At 52.2% G+C, this 15812-nt stretch overlaps 1 protein-coding gene across 1 annotated transcript in view; it reads right to left on the bottom strand.

Moving 5' to 3' along the window:
• PLIN3 (perilipin 3) overlaps positions 1-5775 on the bottom strand; it is a 30404-nt gene extending 24629 nt beyond the window's left edge. Inside the window, exon 1 of the mRNA XM_030797460.1 lies at positions 5622-5775. The gene's annotated coding sequence lies outside the window, so the exon portion shown is untranslated. The remainder of the gene's footprint in view (positions 1-5621) is intronic.
• Positions 5776-15812: the final 10037 nt, after the last annotated feature.

Genomic DNA, 15812 nt, shown 5'->3' with positions numbered 1-15812 from the left:
CGAGTAGCTGGGATTACAGGCGTGTGCCACTACACCTGTCCAATTTTTTGTATTTTTTTTAGTGGAAACGGGGTTTCACCATGTTGGCCAGGATGGTCTCGATCTCCTGACCTCGTGATCCGTCCGCCTCAGCCTCCCAAAGTGCTGGGATTATAGGCAGGAGCCATTGCGTCTGGCCGATGGTATCTTGCTATGTTGCCCAGGCTGGTCCCGAATTCCTGGTCTCAAACAATCCTCTTGCCTCGGCCTCCCAAAGTGCTGGGATTACAGGCGTGAGCCACCGTGTCCAGCCCTGACCCTGCATTTCTAAAAGGCTCCCAGGCAGTGTTGGTGCAGCTGGTCCCTGGGATACACGTCAGGAAGCAAGGCTTGCGAACAGTCCCTTCCAGGGCTCACCTGTACTCCAGCAAGCCAGGTATGACCTGAAACCTCTGTAGAGGACAATTTGCCAATAGCTGTCGAGTTCCAAGAGCCATCTTCCCCTTGACCCAGAAACCTCACTTCGGGGAAGATCCCACACCTGTGTTTCCGAATGGGCAGAGCTGTGTGGACTTACTGGCCACAACATGACACTGGAAACAACCTGGATGCCCAGCAAAAGGGGAATAAGAAAACAGCAAGTGTGGCCAGACACAGTGGCTCACGCCTGTAATCCCAGCACTTTGGGAGGCCAAGGTGGGTGGATCACGAAGCCAGGAGTTCGAGTCCAGCCTGGCCAACAGAGTGAAACCCCGTCTCTACTAAAAATACTAACATTAGCCAGGCATGATGGTGGGCACCTGTATTCCCAGCTACTCAGGAGGCTGAGGCAGGAGAATCGCTTGAACCCAGGAGGCGGAGGTTGCAATGAGGTGAGATGGTGCCACTGCACTCCAGCCTGGGCAACAGGGTGAGAGTCCGTCTCAAAAAACAAAAACAAAAACAAAAATAAGTGTATCCCAATGCAGTGGCTAAAGAATGAGATTTAAAGGCCCAGTGCAGTGGCTCACGCCTGTAATCCCAACACTTTGGGAGGCCAAGGCGGGCGGATCACCTGAGGTCAGGAGTTCGAGACCAGCCTAACCAACATGGAGAAACCCCCATCTCTACTAAAAATACAAAATTAGCCAGGCGTGGTGGTGAATGCCTGTAATCCCAGCTATTCGGGAGGCTGAGGCAGGAGAATTACTTGAACCTGGGAAGTGGAGGTTGCAGTGAGCTGAGATCGTGCCGCTGCACTCCGGCCTGGGCAACAAGAGTGAAACTCCGTCTCAAAAACAAAAAAAAAAAAAAAAAAAAAAGAGAGATTTAAATGTAACTGACATGGGCCGGATGTGGTAGCTCACACCTCTAATCCCAGCACTTTGGGAGGCCGAGGCAGGAGGATCACCTGAGGTTAGGAGGTGGAGACCAGCCTGGCCAACATGGCGAAACCCCATCTCTACTAAAAATACAAAAATTAGCCAGGTGTGGTGGTGCACGCCTCCATGTTTAGTTATCCCAGCTACTCAGGAGGCTGAGGCAGGAGAACTGCTTGAACCCAGGAGGTGGAGGTTGCAGTGACCTGATACTGCACCACTGCACTCCAGCCTGGGTGACAGAGCAAGACTCCCATCTCAAAAAAAAAAAAAAAAAAAAAAGAAAGAAAGAAAAAAGAAAAAGAAAACAAACAAAAGACTAAGTGTAACTGACATGACATGGACAAAGATCTAATCAAGGGATAAAATGTGTTAAATAGGGCAAACTTTGTTTTCTTTTTTGAGACAGATTTCCACTCTGTCGCCCAGGCTGCAGTGCAGTGGTGCGATCTTGGCTCACTGCAACCTCTGTCTCCTACGCTCAAGCGATTCTCCCACCTTGACCCTGCAAGTAGCTGGGACTACAGGCACGCACCACCACACCTGGCTAGCGTGTGTGTGTGTGTGTGTGTGTGTGTGTGTGTGTGTGTGTGTTTTGTTTTTTTTTTTTTTTTTGACAAGGAGTCTTGCTCTGTCACCTAGGCTGGAGTGCAGTGGCGTGATTTCAGCTCACTGTAACCTCTGCCTCCCGGGTTCAAGCGATTCTCCTGCCTCAGCCTCCCGAGTAGGTGGGATTACAGGCATGCACCACCACGTCTGGCTAATTTTTTGTATTTTTAGTAGAGATGGGGTTTCACTATGTTGGTCAGGCTGGTCTCGAACGCCTGACCTTGTGATCCACCCGCCTCAGACTCCCAAAGTGCTGGGATTACAGGCGTGAGTCACCACACTCAGTCGTGTTTTTTTGTTTTTTTTTTCTTTTTAAGTAGAGATGGGGTTTTGCCATGTTGCCCAGGTTGGTCTTGAACTCCTGAGCTCAAGGGATCCGCCCGCCTTGGCCTCCCAAACTGCTAGGATTACAGGTGTGAGCCACCGCACCCAGCCAAAGTCTAGGCTTTTTTTAAAAAGTGAGATAACATGCCTGCCTGCACTGCAGAGCTATGAAGTGCAGGTCAGGGGTGTGGGGAGGACAGGGCTCCCCAGGTGAGTCTATGCAAGTGGGATGAAGCCACAACTCCCTTTTCCTGGACTAGTGAGATATAGCTGGGACACCATCATCAGACGAGATTCTCAGGAGGAAGCCAGGAGTCCCAACTCCACCTACGCTGTGCTCCCTGGAGCAAGGCGCCTTCCCCTCCTCTGGCCTCGGTCATCCCACCTGTAATATGAGGCTAAATGGTTGGGCACATGGTTCACACCTGTAATCCCAGCACTTTGGGAGGCTGAGGCAGGTGGATCACGAGGTCAGGAGTTCGAGACCAACCTGGCCAACACAGTGAAACTCCGTCTCTACTAAAAATACAAAAATTAGGTGCGGGTGTGGTGGCGGGCGCCTGTAGTCCCAGCTACTTAGGAGGCTGAGGCAGGGGAATTGCTTGAACCTGGGAGGCAGAGGTTGCAGTGAGCCAAGACTGTGCCACTGCACTCCAGCCTGGGCGACAGAGGAAGACTCCATCTCAAAGAAAAAAGAAAAAGCCGGGTGCAGTGGCTCACACCTCTAATCCCAACACTTTGGGAGGCTGAGGTGGGCAGATCACCTAAGGTCGGGAGTTGGAGACCAGCCTGACCAACATGGTGAAACCCCATCTCTACTAAAAATACAAAAATTAGCCGTGCATGGTGGCCGACACCTGTAGTCTCAGCTACACGGGAGGCTGAGGCAGGAGAATTGCTTGAACCTGGGAGGCGGAGGTTGCAGTGAGCCAAGACTGCGCCACTGCACTCCAGCCTGGGTGACAGAGGAAGACTCCATCTCAAAGAAAAAAGAAAAAGCCAGGCATGCAGTGGCTCACACCTGTAATCCCAGCACTTTGGGAGGCTGAGGCGGGCAGATCACCTAAGGTCGGGAGTTTGAGACCAGCCTGACCAGCATGGTGAAACCCCATCTCTACTAAAAATACAAAAATTAGCTGTGCATGGTGGCTGACACCTGTAGTCCCAGCTACACAGGAGGCTGAGGCAAGTGAATTGCTTGAACCTGGGAGGCAGAGGTTGCAGTGAGTCGAGATCACACCACTGCACTCCAGCCCGGGCAACAGAGTGAGACTCTGTTTCAAAAAAAAAAAAAAAAAAATGGGGCTAAAGGTCATGCCTGCCTTATGGGCTGCTTTCCCGGGGAATTCTGGTGTGAGCCTAAGAACCTGTGGCCTTGACTCTGAGCATCTTTTCCCAGAGGAATGAAGCCCCGCCTCCTGGTGGCCTTGCTTCGATGTCCCCTAAGCAGAACTCAGCAAAATGATGATGTTTTGCGAGCACTAGATCTGGAGTCCAGATTGGGCTCTCTTTCCTTTTTTTTTTTGAGACAGAGTCTCGCTCTGTCGCCCAGGCTGGAGTGCAGTGGCGCAATCTCAGCTCACTGCAAGCTCCGCCTCCTGGGTTCACACCATTCTCCTGCCTCAGCCTCCTGAGTAGCTGGGACCACAGGCACCTGCCACCAAGCCCGGCTAATTTTTTGTATCTTTAGTAGAGACGGGGTTTCACAGTTTCACTGTGTTAGCCAGGATGGTCTCGATCTCCTGACCTCGTGATCCGCCCGCCTCAGCCTCCCAAAATGCTGGGATTACAGGCGTGAGCCACCACGCCCGGCCTTGTTTTTTTTTTTTTTTTTTTTTTTTTGAGACTGGAGTCTTGCTCTGTCGCCCAGGCTGGAGTGTAGTGGCGTGATCTCGGCTCACTGTAACCTCTGTCTCCCAGGTTCCAGCGATTCTCCTGCCTCAGCCTCCAGAGTATCTGGAATTACAGGCACCCGCCACCATGTCCGGCTAATTTTTATATTTTTAGTAGAAGCGGGGTTTCACCATGTTGGCCAGGCTGTTCTCGAACTCGTGACCTCAAATGACCCGCCCACCTCAGCCTCCCAAAGTGCTGGGATTATAGGTGTGAGTCATTATGCCCAGCCCAGACTGGGTTCTAATCCCAGCTTGGCAACTCACTAGGAATAGGAGTTTGGGAAGGCAGCATTCCCTAGGAGTCTTGCTTGCCACGTCTGTGAAATGTGTGTAAGTGTTTCACAAGAGTCTGGAGTCCCTGCGGACTGGAGGAAACACTGCTCCAGGGAAGCTCAGCTCCGTACCTGGCACGTAGTAAGTGCTCCATAAACCATCTCACCGCACTCTGGCTTCCACGGACAAAGGGGTAAAGCCAGCCAGGAACCAGCTTCCTGCTAAGTACAAAAGTCCCCCAACTGGGAAGTCAGGTGAGAAGACATACCTACCTCCCAGTGATCATTGCCTAAATCTATGCTTCTCCTCACCTCCTTCGGAGCCTGAGCTCACCTGAGCAGGGGGCCAGGTAGGCAGGCATCAAAGTCCTGGCCTCGACCGATTCTCAAGTCCCACTTAGGACTCAGGCAGCTTCCTCCCGTCCCCTCTGTCCACCATGACTTCCTGGAACTGATGTAAGCAAGGGTGGCCATGGCAGATGTCAACACCCTATGAAACCCCTGGGGTTCAGTGACCTGCCTTGCCGCTGGTTCCAGAAAGGGAGCTCCAGGCCTGACTCAGCCATCCAGCAACTTCAAAGCATGCTAAGACTGGACTTCCAAAATTCCAAGAGCCCCAGGTCCCACTGCCAGGCCCACCCGGGACAAGAACCCCACAGCAGTTAAGGGGTAGGCCTTCCTACTTTTAAGGCACCTCGCCGCCACGCCCACCCGAAGGAAGTGGGCAGGCTTTACCCAAGACATCTGTAGGGGAGGGGGCTTTGCGGTGGCGGGGGGTGTCTCTGAAGACCCCGGAAGGGAGGGCGGAGATTCTGCCCGCAGGAGGAAACTTGCCTGCAAACTGCGTTTCCAAAAGCAAACTGTTCAAAATTTAGAGAAAACCTGGTGGGCGGGGGGCGGTATTTAGCTCACCCCCCTCAATATCACCCCTTCTAAGGGGCTCTTTTGCCCCTCAAAAGTTCCAGGAAGTGAGAAGAGGGTTTCAAAGTCTGAGCTTCGTTGCAGAAGTTGGATTTTTCTGGGGGGAGGGGTGACCAGCCTGGGCTGAAGACCCCTCCCCAGGCCGCAGAGTCCAGCAAATCCCACCCCCGAGAAAGGCCCTCCCCGACCCCTCCGCCCCTGGGGTGCCCCAGGACTCGGTGGACACCGCCCCCCAGCTCAACTGAAGCGCCCCCGCCACTCACCGCGGTCAACGGGACGTCCCAGGAACAGTGGCCGCGACTTCCAAACCAGCTTGGAAACCGCCCGGGCCGGGGCGGGGCTGGCTTTTACTGCGTGGTAGGTGGGGGACGAAAGGGAGTGACGGGCGAAAGGACCAATCAGATTGAGGGAATGCCCGAGCCAGGCCCGCCCCTCTCCTCCCTGCCCCGCCTCCACTAGGTCCCGCCCCTCGCCAAGTCGCGAAGTACGGGAAGGACTCCGCGCCCTGCCCCTGAAAGGGAGGGGGCACTCCCGGACCACGCCTGTCCCAGCCACGGGACTCCCGCTCCGCAGCTGGGGACCCTATGAAGTTGGCCCTGGGAGGTGAGTGCGATCTGGGGCGCCGCGCGGTTGCTGGGATTCCCCAGGTCGCCCATTTCCCCTATGGCCAAACTGAGGCTGCGAGAACCCCGGGAGAGTTGCAGGGTGACCCTCGCCAGCGCGTCAGGGGCCACGCCCTCCACCATGGGCTCCAACTCAGCTATTTATATATATACACACACTTTTTTTTTTTTTTTTTGAGACACGGTCTCGCTCTGTCGCTAAGGCTGGAGTGCAGTGACGCGACCTTGGCTCACTGCAGCCTCCACCTCCTGGGTTCAAGCGATTCTCCTGCCTCAGCCTCCTGAGTAGCTGGGATTACAGACACGTGCCACCACGCCCGGCTAATTTTTTGTATTTTTAGCAGAGACGGGGTTTCACCATGTTGGTCTTGAACTCCTGACCTCAAGTGATCTGCCCGCCTGGGCCTCCCAAGTTGCTGGGATCACAGGTATGAGCCAGCACGCCCGGCCCAACCCAGCTATATGAGTGACTTGAACCACCAGGGGGACTCGTCCAGCCTCCAGCCTGATCTGCCTAACATCAGACCACTTCATCCTCCCAGCACTGTATTGTCTTTTTATCATCCCTATTTTGCAGAGAAGGAAACTGAGGCCTAGAGAGGGTCAGCCAGGGGCAATGCAGGGGTCAGGCTCCAGGCTCTGTGACTGCTGGATCAACCTTTTCCTGAAGCTGCCCCCACTTGGATTTTACCCCACCCCTCTCCACCTCCCAAATTATTTATCCTCTTGGTCTATAAACCAAGGTCTCAATCTCAGATGGCCCTAGGGTCCAGGGAGGAGGTGAATATTTCTGCTTAGGAGGTGGCAGTGATGCTCTGCTTAGAGGGGCAGGGGAGAGCAGTGCCCTATGGGAGACCCACCTGGAGAGTCACAGATCCGCAGGAAGTTCAAGCCGTAGACATGTCCTGCCTGTTAGGGAACAATTGAACCAAATGAAACCCAACTGGGGCTTTGTCCGGCCCAGGGGCCACCAGTTTGCCACCTCTGCTAAATTATTTGAATAGAATGAAGCTTCTGGTAGCTTTAGAAAGAACATGGGAAAAATTGGGTGTCTGTAACTGCATTTTTTTGGAGGGGTTGAGTGGGGACAGGGTCTATGCTAGCACTGTCCTATAGAACTTTCTGCAGTGTTGAGAGTGTTCTAGAATTGTGTGCCATCCAACATTGTGGCCAAAAGTACCATGTGGCTAATGCACAGTGAGAAGCTGAATGTTTAAATTTTTTTTTTTTTTTTTTGAGACAGAGTCTTGCTGTGTCACCCAGGCTGGAGTGCAATGGCACGATCTCGACTCACTACAACCTCCACCTCCTGGTTTCAAGCGGTTCTCCTGCCTCAGCCTCCCAAGTAGCTGGGATTACAGGCGCACGCCACCACACCCAGCTAATTTTTGTATTTTTAGTAGAGAAGAGGACTCACCATGTTGGCTAGGCTGGTCTCGAACTCCTGGCCTCAAGTGATCCACTTGCCTCGGCCTCCTAAAGTCCTGAGATTACAGGTGTGAGCCACAGCGGTTGGCCTGAATGTTTAAATTTAAGTAACTTCAGGCAGCTAGTGAGATTCTCAAGTGAATCTGAGACCCCATTCCATGACATTTGTAACAGGCTTTTTCCTTCTCATTCACTCATTCAACCATATTTATTGAGTCCTTGCGCTGGGCACAGCGGTGAGCTAAACAGATAAGAATTCCAGCCCTCGTGACACACACTACCCAGTGGGAGAGACGAACAAGGAACAACATAAGTGAGTGAACTTTACAATGGGTCACGTGGTAGGACAGCAAAGGATGAGACGAATGTGGGGGCTGCAGGGATTTTGTTCTTGTTTTTTGTTTTTGAGACGGAGTCTCACTCTGTCACCCAGGCTGGAGTACAGTGGCACGATCTCGGCTCACTGCAACCTCCACCTCCCAGGTTCAAGCAATTCTCGTGCCTCGACCTCCCAAGTGGCTGGGATTACAGGCCTGTGCCACCATGCCTGGCCAATTTTTGTATTTTTATTTTTTTAGTAGAGATGGGGCTTCACCATGTTGGCCAGGCTGGTCTCGAACTCCTGACCTCACGTGATCCCCCCAGCCCTGGCCTTTCAAGGTGCTGGATTATAGGCTTGAGCCACCGCACCTGGTGGGGCTGCAGTTTTTAGTAGGGAGGTCAGAGGAGGCATTTCTGAGTGACATCCAAGAAGAGAAGAGAGAGAGGTCAGGAGGGAACCATGCCCAGTTAGGGAGAACAGCATTCCAGGCAGCAGGCACAGTCCGTGCAAAGACCCTGAGGCAGGACCACACCCTGTGTGTTAGAACAGTGAGGAGTAGAGTGAGTGAGAGAGAGGGAGGAGGGGAGGGCTGGGACGGCTCAGAGAGGGGAAGTGACTCATCCAAGATTCAAGGTCAGTGGGAGATTTGCCTGGTAACCCTCAGCTTCTTAGTGACCTTGAGTAACAAAATAGCTGTGGTCTAGGGTACGAGCCCGGTGATTTTGCCCCACACCTTTTTTTTTTTTTTTCTGAGACAGAGTCATCTCCCAGGCTTTCAGTTCTTCTTGAGGGCAACATCTGCCCAGGAGTCCCCTCCTGGCCTCCCACAGCCCTAGGGTGAGAGGTAAGAAATAGCTACTGTTTGCCGGGCGCAGTGGCTCATGCCTGTAATTCCAACACTTCAGGAGGCCGAGGTGGGTGGATCACCTGAGGTCGGGAGTTTGAAACCAGCCTGACCAACATGGAGAAACCCCATCCCTACTAAAAATACAAAATTAGCGGGGTGTGGTGGCGCATGCCTGTAATCCCAGCTATTTGGGAGGCTGAGACAGGAGAATCACTTGAACTTGGGAGGTGAATGTTGCAGTGAGCCAGATTGCACCATTGCACTCCAGCCTAGGCAACGAGAGCAAAACTCTGTTTAAAAAAAAAAAGAGAAAAAATAAATAGCTACTGTTGGCCGGTGGCTTACGCCAGTAATCCCAGCACTTTGGGAAGCCAAGGCAGACAGATCACTTGAGCTCAGGAGTTCAAGACCAGCCTGGCCAATATGGCGAAATCCTGTCTCTACCAAAAATACAAAATTAACCGGGTATGGTGACACATGCCTGTAATCCCAGCTTCTCCACAGGCTGAGGTGGAAGGATCGCTTGAGACTGGAGGGGTGGAGGTTGCAGTGAGCCAAGATTGCACCACTGCACTCCAGCCCGGGTAACAGAGAAGACCCTGTCTCAAAAACAAAAATGAGAAAGCTGCTGTCTTCTGGGCTATTTCATTACATTATTCAGCAGCCTGATTCCCATTGTCTTTTATTATTTATTTATTTATTTATTTATTTATTTATTTTTGAGATGGAGTTTTGCTCTGTCGCCCAGGCTAGAGTGTAGTGGCATGATCTCGGCTCACTGCAACCTCCACCTCCTGGTTTCCAGCAATTCTCTGCCTCAGCCTTCCAAGTAGCTGGGATTACAGGCGCCCACCATCACGCCTGGCTAATTTTTTGTATTTTTAGTAGAGACGGGGTTTTGCCATGTTGGCCAGGCTGATCTTGAACTCCTAACCTCGTGATCCACCCGCCTCTGCCTCCCAAAGTGTTGGGATTACAGGCGTGAGCCACAGCAGGTGGCACTATTTATTTATTTACTTATTATTATTATTATTGGAGTTGGAGTCTTGCTTTGTCACCCAGGCTCGAGTGCAGTGGCTGGATCTCTGCTCACTGCAAGCTCTGCCTTCCGGGTTCACGCCATTCTCCTGCCTCAGCCTCCCAAGTAGCTGGGACTACAGGCACCCACCACCATGCCTGGCTAATTTTTTTTGTATTTTTAGCAGAGACAGGTTTTCACCATGTTAGCCAGGGTGGTCTCGATCTCCTGACCTCGTGATCCACCTACCTCGGCCTCCCAAAGTGTGGGATTACAGGCATGAGGCACGACACCCGGCCTATTTACTTATTTTTGTGGGACAGTGTCTCACTCTGTTGCCGAGGCTGGAGAGCGGTGGTGCGATCTTGGCTCACTGCAACCTCCACCTCCCTGGTACAAGCAATTCTCCTGCCTCAGCCTCCCGAGTAACTGGGACTACAGGCACGTGCCACCACACCCGGCTAATTTTTGTATTTTTAGTAGAGATGAGGTTTCTCCATGTTGACCAGGCTGCTCTCGAACTCCTGACCTAAAGTGATCTGCCCACCTCAGCCTGCCAAGGTAAACCAACCGTGATTCCTGTTTTCTGGATCAGGAAACTAAGGATCAGAGAGGCAGAGTAACTTGCCCCAGGTCACACAGCCAGAAATTGCCAGCCCAGGGTTTGAACCTTGAGTTATCTGTCTTTAAGGTCCTTGGTTTCTGTTTGTTTTTGAGTTTTTTTGTTTTGTTTTGTTTTTGAGAGAGTCTCACTTTGTCTGGAAGTGAGGCTGGAGTGCAGTGGTGGGATCTCAGCTCACTGCAACCTCCACTTCCCAGGTTCAAGCCATTCTCCTGCCTCAGCCTCCTGAGTAGCTGGGATTACAGGTATGCGCCACCACACCCGGCTAATTTTTGTATTTTTAGTACAGACAGGGTTTTGCCATGTGGGCCAGGCTGGTCTCGAACTCCTGACCTCAGGTGATCTGCCCGCCTCTGCCTCCCAAAGTGCTGGGATTACAGGCATGAGCCACCGTGCCCAGTAGGTCTGTGTTTTTGACATTTTCTACTCTTTCTCTTCTTTCCTTCCCTCTCCACCCCCTCCCAATTCTAGGACTCCTAATTCTTTTTTTTTTTTTTTTTTTTTTGAGAGGGAGTCTTGCTCTGTCACCCAGGCTGGAGTGCAGTGGCTGGATCTCTGCTCACTGCAAGCTCTGCCTCCCGGGTTCACGCCATTCTCCTGCCTCAGCCTCCCAAGTAGCTGGGACTACAGGCACCCGCCACCACGCCTGCTTAATTTTTTGTATTTTTAGTAGAGACAGGGTTTCACCATGTTAGCCAGGATGGTCTCGATCTCATGACCTCATGATCCGCCCGCCTCAGCCTCTCAAAGTGCTGGGATTACAGGCGTGAGCCACCGCGCCGGGCCAGGACGCCTAGTTCTTTCTCACTGAGAAGAGGGGAACGGCAGTGAGCATACTGCCACAAGGTGGCACTGCTGGTCCCAGATGGGTCCCTGCCTGGCACAGGTGTTCCCTGTCTCTCCTCTGACCCTTCCTTCCCTCCATCCATCCATCCATCCATTTTCAAGCATGTCCTATTGAGTGTGAGCCAGGGCAGCGATTCACTGGATATGCAGTCATTCAACAAACAATTATTAAGCACCTGCTGTGTGCCAAGCCTGTGCCGGGCAGCCCTGGAGACAGACACAGGATGGCAGGATTGCATTAAGACTTTTGGGGCCAGCTGTGGTGGTTCACACCTGTAATCCCAGCACTTTGGGAGGCCAAGGATGGTGGATCACCTGAGGTCAGGAGTTTGAGACCAGCCTGGCCAACGGACAGAAACCCTGTCTCTATTAAAAATACAAAATTAGCCGAGCATGGTGGCACATGCCTGTAATCCCAGCTAGTTGGGAGGCTGAGGCAGGAGAATTGCTTGAACCCGGGATGGTGAGGTGAGAATTGCTTGAACCCTCTCTGAGCCATCCCTGCCCTCCCCTCCTCCCTCCCTCTCACTCACTCTTTGCACTCCAGCCTGAGCGACAAAAGCGAAACTCTGTCTCAAAAAGCACAAAAAAAAAGACTTTTGGGGCCAGGGACAGTGGCTCAGCTCTGTTGGAGGTTGAAGCCAGAGGATCACTGGAGGCCAGGAGTTCGAGACCAGCCAGGCCACATAGCAAGACCCCGTCTCTGCACAAACTTAAAAAATATAGCCAGGCATGATGGTGCCCGTGTGTGGCCTCGGCTACTTGGGAGGTTGAGGAGGGAGGATTGCTTGAGTCCGAGAGGTGTAGTCTGCAGTGAGCTGTGATAGCACCACTGCACTCCAGTCTGGGCAACAGAGCGAGACCCTGTTTCAAAACAAAAAACAAACAAACAAAAAAAGGCTTTTGGGGCTGGGCACAGTGGCTCATGCCTATAATTCCCAGAAAATTGGGAGTCTGAGGCAGAAGAATCACTTGAAGCCAGGAGGTTCTGTTTTGTTTTGTTTTCTTTTCTTTTGAGCTGGAGTGTGACCAGGTGGATAAAATAGAGGGTTATCCGGGCTGTGATGGGGTGCACAAGCATGGTGGAGCCGGGGGCAGGTGCAGGAGCGAGGTGGGTGAGAGCAGTTCTGGAGACTTTCAGGATGAGGTGATGTGTAAGCTGAGCCCTGAGAAGTGAACAGCGATCAGGCAGGTAAAGGCACCAAAAAGCTGTTTTCAGGCCAAGGGAACAGAGAGTGCTAAGACACAGAATAAGACTGGAGTATAGAATGTGGTGGGGGTGGCATCAGGGAAAAAAAGATGAAGCTGGACAGACTGGCTACGGTCAGGCTGCCAGATCTAAGGGCACTGGGGAGCCACAGCAGGTTCCAGAGCAGGAGCAGCAAGGGCACGTTGGAACATTTGAAAGATCTCTTGGGCCACCCTGTGGATAATGATTCAAAGGGAATAAGACTGGAGGATGAGGAACGGGAGGAGGAAAGGAACCAAATGCTTCAGGTAACTCTGGAAGAAAAAGTAGGACATAGGTGGTGGCAAGGCCAGATATGGTGGCTCACGCCTGCAATCCCAGCACTTTGGGAGGCGGAGGTGGGAGGATCGCTTGAGCCCAGGAGTTCGAGACCAACCTGGGCAACATAGTGAGACCCTGTCTCTGTTTTGTTTGTTTGTTTTAGAGAAAGAAAATAAAAAGAAAGGTGGTGTTGGAGGGAGAACAGTCACAGTAGCATTCATTCATTCATTCGGGGAATATTTATTTTTATTTTTATTTATTTATTTATTTTTTGAGATGGAGTCTCGCTCTGTCACCCAGGCTGGAGTTGGAGTGCAGTGGCATGATTTCAGCTCACTACAAGCTCCGCCTCCTGGGTTCCTGCTTCTTCTGCCTCAGCCTCCCGAGTAGCTGGGACTACAGATGCCCACCACCACGCCCGGCTAATTTTTTTTTTTTTTTTCAGTAGAGAGGGGTTTTCACCATGTTAGCCAGGTTGGTCTCGATCTCCTGACCTCATGGTCCGCCCGCCTTGGCCTCCCAAAGTGCTGGGATTACAGCCATGAGCCACCGCGCCTGGCCTATTTTTATTATTATTATTATTATTTCTTTTTTTTTTTTTTTTTGAGATGGAGTCTTGCTCTGTTGCCCAAGCTGGAGTGCGGTGGCGCGATCTCAGCTCACTGCAACCTCCGCCTCCCGGGTTCAAGGGATTCTCCTACCTCAGCCTCCCGAGTAGCTGGGACTACAGGCACATGCCAGCACACCCAGCTATTTTTTTGTATTTTTAGTAAAGACGGGGTTTCACCGTGTTAGCCAGGATGGTCTCAATCTCCTAACCTCATGATCTGCCCACCTCGGCCTCCCAAAGTGCTAGGATTACAGGCGTGAGCCACTATAAATAAAAACAGCCTTATTATTATTATTTTTTAAGACGAAGTCTAGCTCTGTCGCCCAAGCTGGAGTACAATGGCGTGATCTTAGGTCACTGTAGCCCCCGCCTCCTGGGCTCAAGGGATTCTCCTGCCTCAGCCTCCTGAGTAGGTGGGATTACAGGTGCATGTGACCACACCCGGCTAATTTTTATATTTTAAAATTTTTTTAAGTTTTATTTATTTATTTATTTGAGATTGAGTCTCATTCCGTCACCTGAGCTGGAGCGCAGTGGCACGATCTCGGCTTACTACAATCTTCACCTCCTGGTTTCAAGCGATTCTCCTGCCTCAGCCTCCCGAGTAGCTGGAATTATAGGCGCCCGCCAACATGCCCAGCCAATTTTTGTATTTTTAGTAGAGATGGGATTTCACCATGTTGGCCAGGCTGGTCTCGAACTCCTAGCCTCAAGTGATCTGCCCGCCTCAGCCTCCCACAGTGCTGGGATTACAGGCATGAGCCACCGCGCCTGGCCAGGGCCTGGTCTTTATCTTGGGAGCAACGGGCAGCAATGTTGGATTCAGAGAGGGGAGGGACCTCATCAGGCCTCTGGGGAAGGGAAGGGGCCTGTGAGATGCAAGGACTGGCAGGGGCCTGGAGGGTCTGGGGGGCCAGTGGGAGGTGATGGTCCGCAGAGGGTCTGCAGGGGGTGCGGGCAGAGGAGAGAGAGACTGTACACAGAAAGTGGACAGGTGGGCTGGGCGCAGTGGCTCACGCCTGTAATCCCAGCACTTTGGGAGGCCGAGGCGGGCGGATCACAAGGTCAGGAGATCGAGACCATCCTGGCTAACACGGTGAAACCCCGTCTCTACTAAAAATACAAAAAATTAGCCAGGCGAGGTGGCAGGTGCCTGTAGTCCCAGCTACGCGGGAGGCTGAGGCAGGAGAATGGCGTGAACCCCAGGGGGCGGAGCCTGCAGTGAGCCGAGATCGCGCCACTGCACTCCAGCCTGGGTGAAAGAGCGAGACTCCGTCTCAAAAAAAAAAAAAAAAAAAAAAAGAAAATGGACAGGTGAGGCTGACACAGGCCTCGGGTTGGGGGTTCAGGGGGCAGGGCCAACCTTGAGGCACGGATCCAGCAGAGGAGCATGTTGGGGTATATGGATGAGGATGAGCTCAGTTTGCCTCTTCCAGAACCCCTGGCCTAAAGTTGCAGGGTTAGCAAATAAAAATACAGGACACCTGGTTAAATGCAAATCTCAGCTACACTTTTTTTTTTTTTTTTTTTTTTTTTTTTTTTTTTTTTTTTGAGACGGAGTCTCGCTCTGTCACCCAGGCTGGAGTGCAGTGGCGCAATCTCGGCTCACTGCAAGCTCCGCCTCCCGGGTTCACGCCATTCTCCTGCCTCAGCCTCTCCGAGTAGCTGGGACTACAGGCGCCCGCCAACACGCCCGGCTAATTTTTTCTATTTTTAGTAGAGACGGGGTTTCACTGTGGTCTCGATCTCCCGACCTTGTGATCGCCCGCCTCGGCCTCCCAAAGCGCTGCCTTTTTTTTTTTTTTTGACAGAGTCTCGCTCTGTCGCCCAGGCTGGAGTGCAGTGGCGCGATCTTGGCTTGCTGCAAGCTGTGCCTCCTGGGTTCACGCCATTCTCCTGCCTCAGCCTCCCAAGTAGCTGGGACTACAGGCGCCCACCACCATGTCTGGCTAATTTTTTTTGTATTTTTACTAGAGACGGGGTTTCACCATGTTAGCCAGGATAGTCTTGATCTCCTGACCTCATGATCCGCCTGCCTCGGCCTCCCAAGCTGCTGGGATTACAGGCATGAGCCACCACACCTGGCCTTTGTTTTTCTTTTGAGACAGGGTCTTGCTCTGTTGCTCAGGCTGGAGTGCAGTGGTGCAATCAGGGCTCACTGCAGCCTCGACATCCTGGACTTAAGCAATCCTCCTACCTCAGCCTCCCAAGCAGCTGGGAGTACAGGTGCATGCCACCACATCTGGCTAATTTTTGTATTTTTCATACAGGTGGGGGTCCCACCATGTTGCCCAGGCTGGTCTTAAACTCCTAGGCTCAAGTAATCCTCCCACCTTGGCCTCCCAAATTGCTGGGATTACAGGTGTGAGCCACCACGCCTGGCCATGTGAATAATTTTTAGCATAAGTGTGTTCCAAATATTTTGAGACATACTTATGCTAAAAATTTTTCATTTAATGGAGTTCAGTGGCTCACGCCTATAATCCCAGTGCTTTCGGAGACAGAGGCAGGAAGATTGCTTGAGCCCAGGAGGTCAGGGCTGCCGTGAACTATGATGGCACCACTGTACTCCAGCCTGGGTGACAGAGCAAGACCTTGTCTCAAAATAATAATAATAATAATAATAAT

The sequence above is a fragment of the Nomascus leucogenys genome, chromosome 17 (assembly GCF_006542625.1).
Source record: "Nomascus leucogenys isolate Asia chromosome 17, Asia_NLE_v1, whole genome shotgun sequence".
NCBI lineage: Eukaryota > Metazoa > Chordata > Mammalia > Primates > Hylobatidae > Nomascus > Nomascus leucogenys.
The sequence above is the reverse complement of the archived record's forward strand: the minus strand, read 5'-3'. Positions and strand labels throughout refer to the sequence as shown.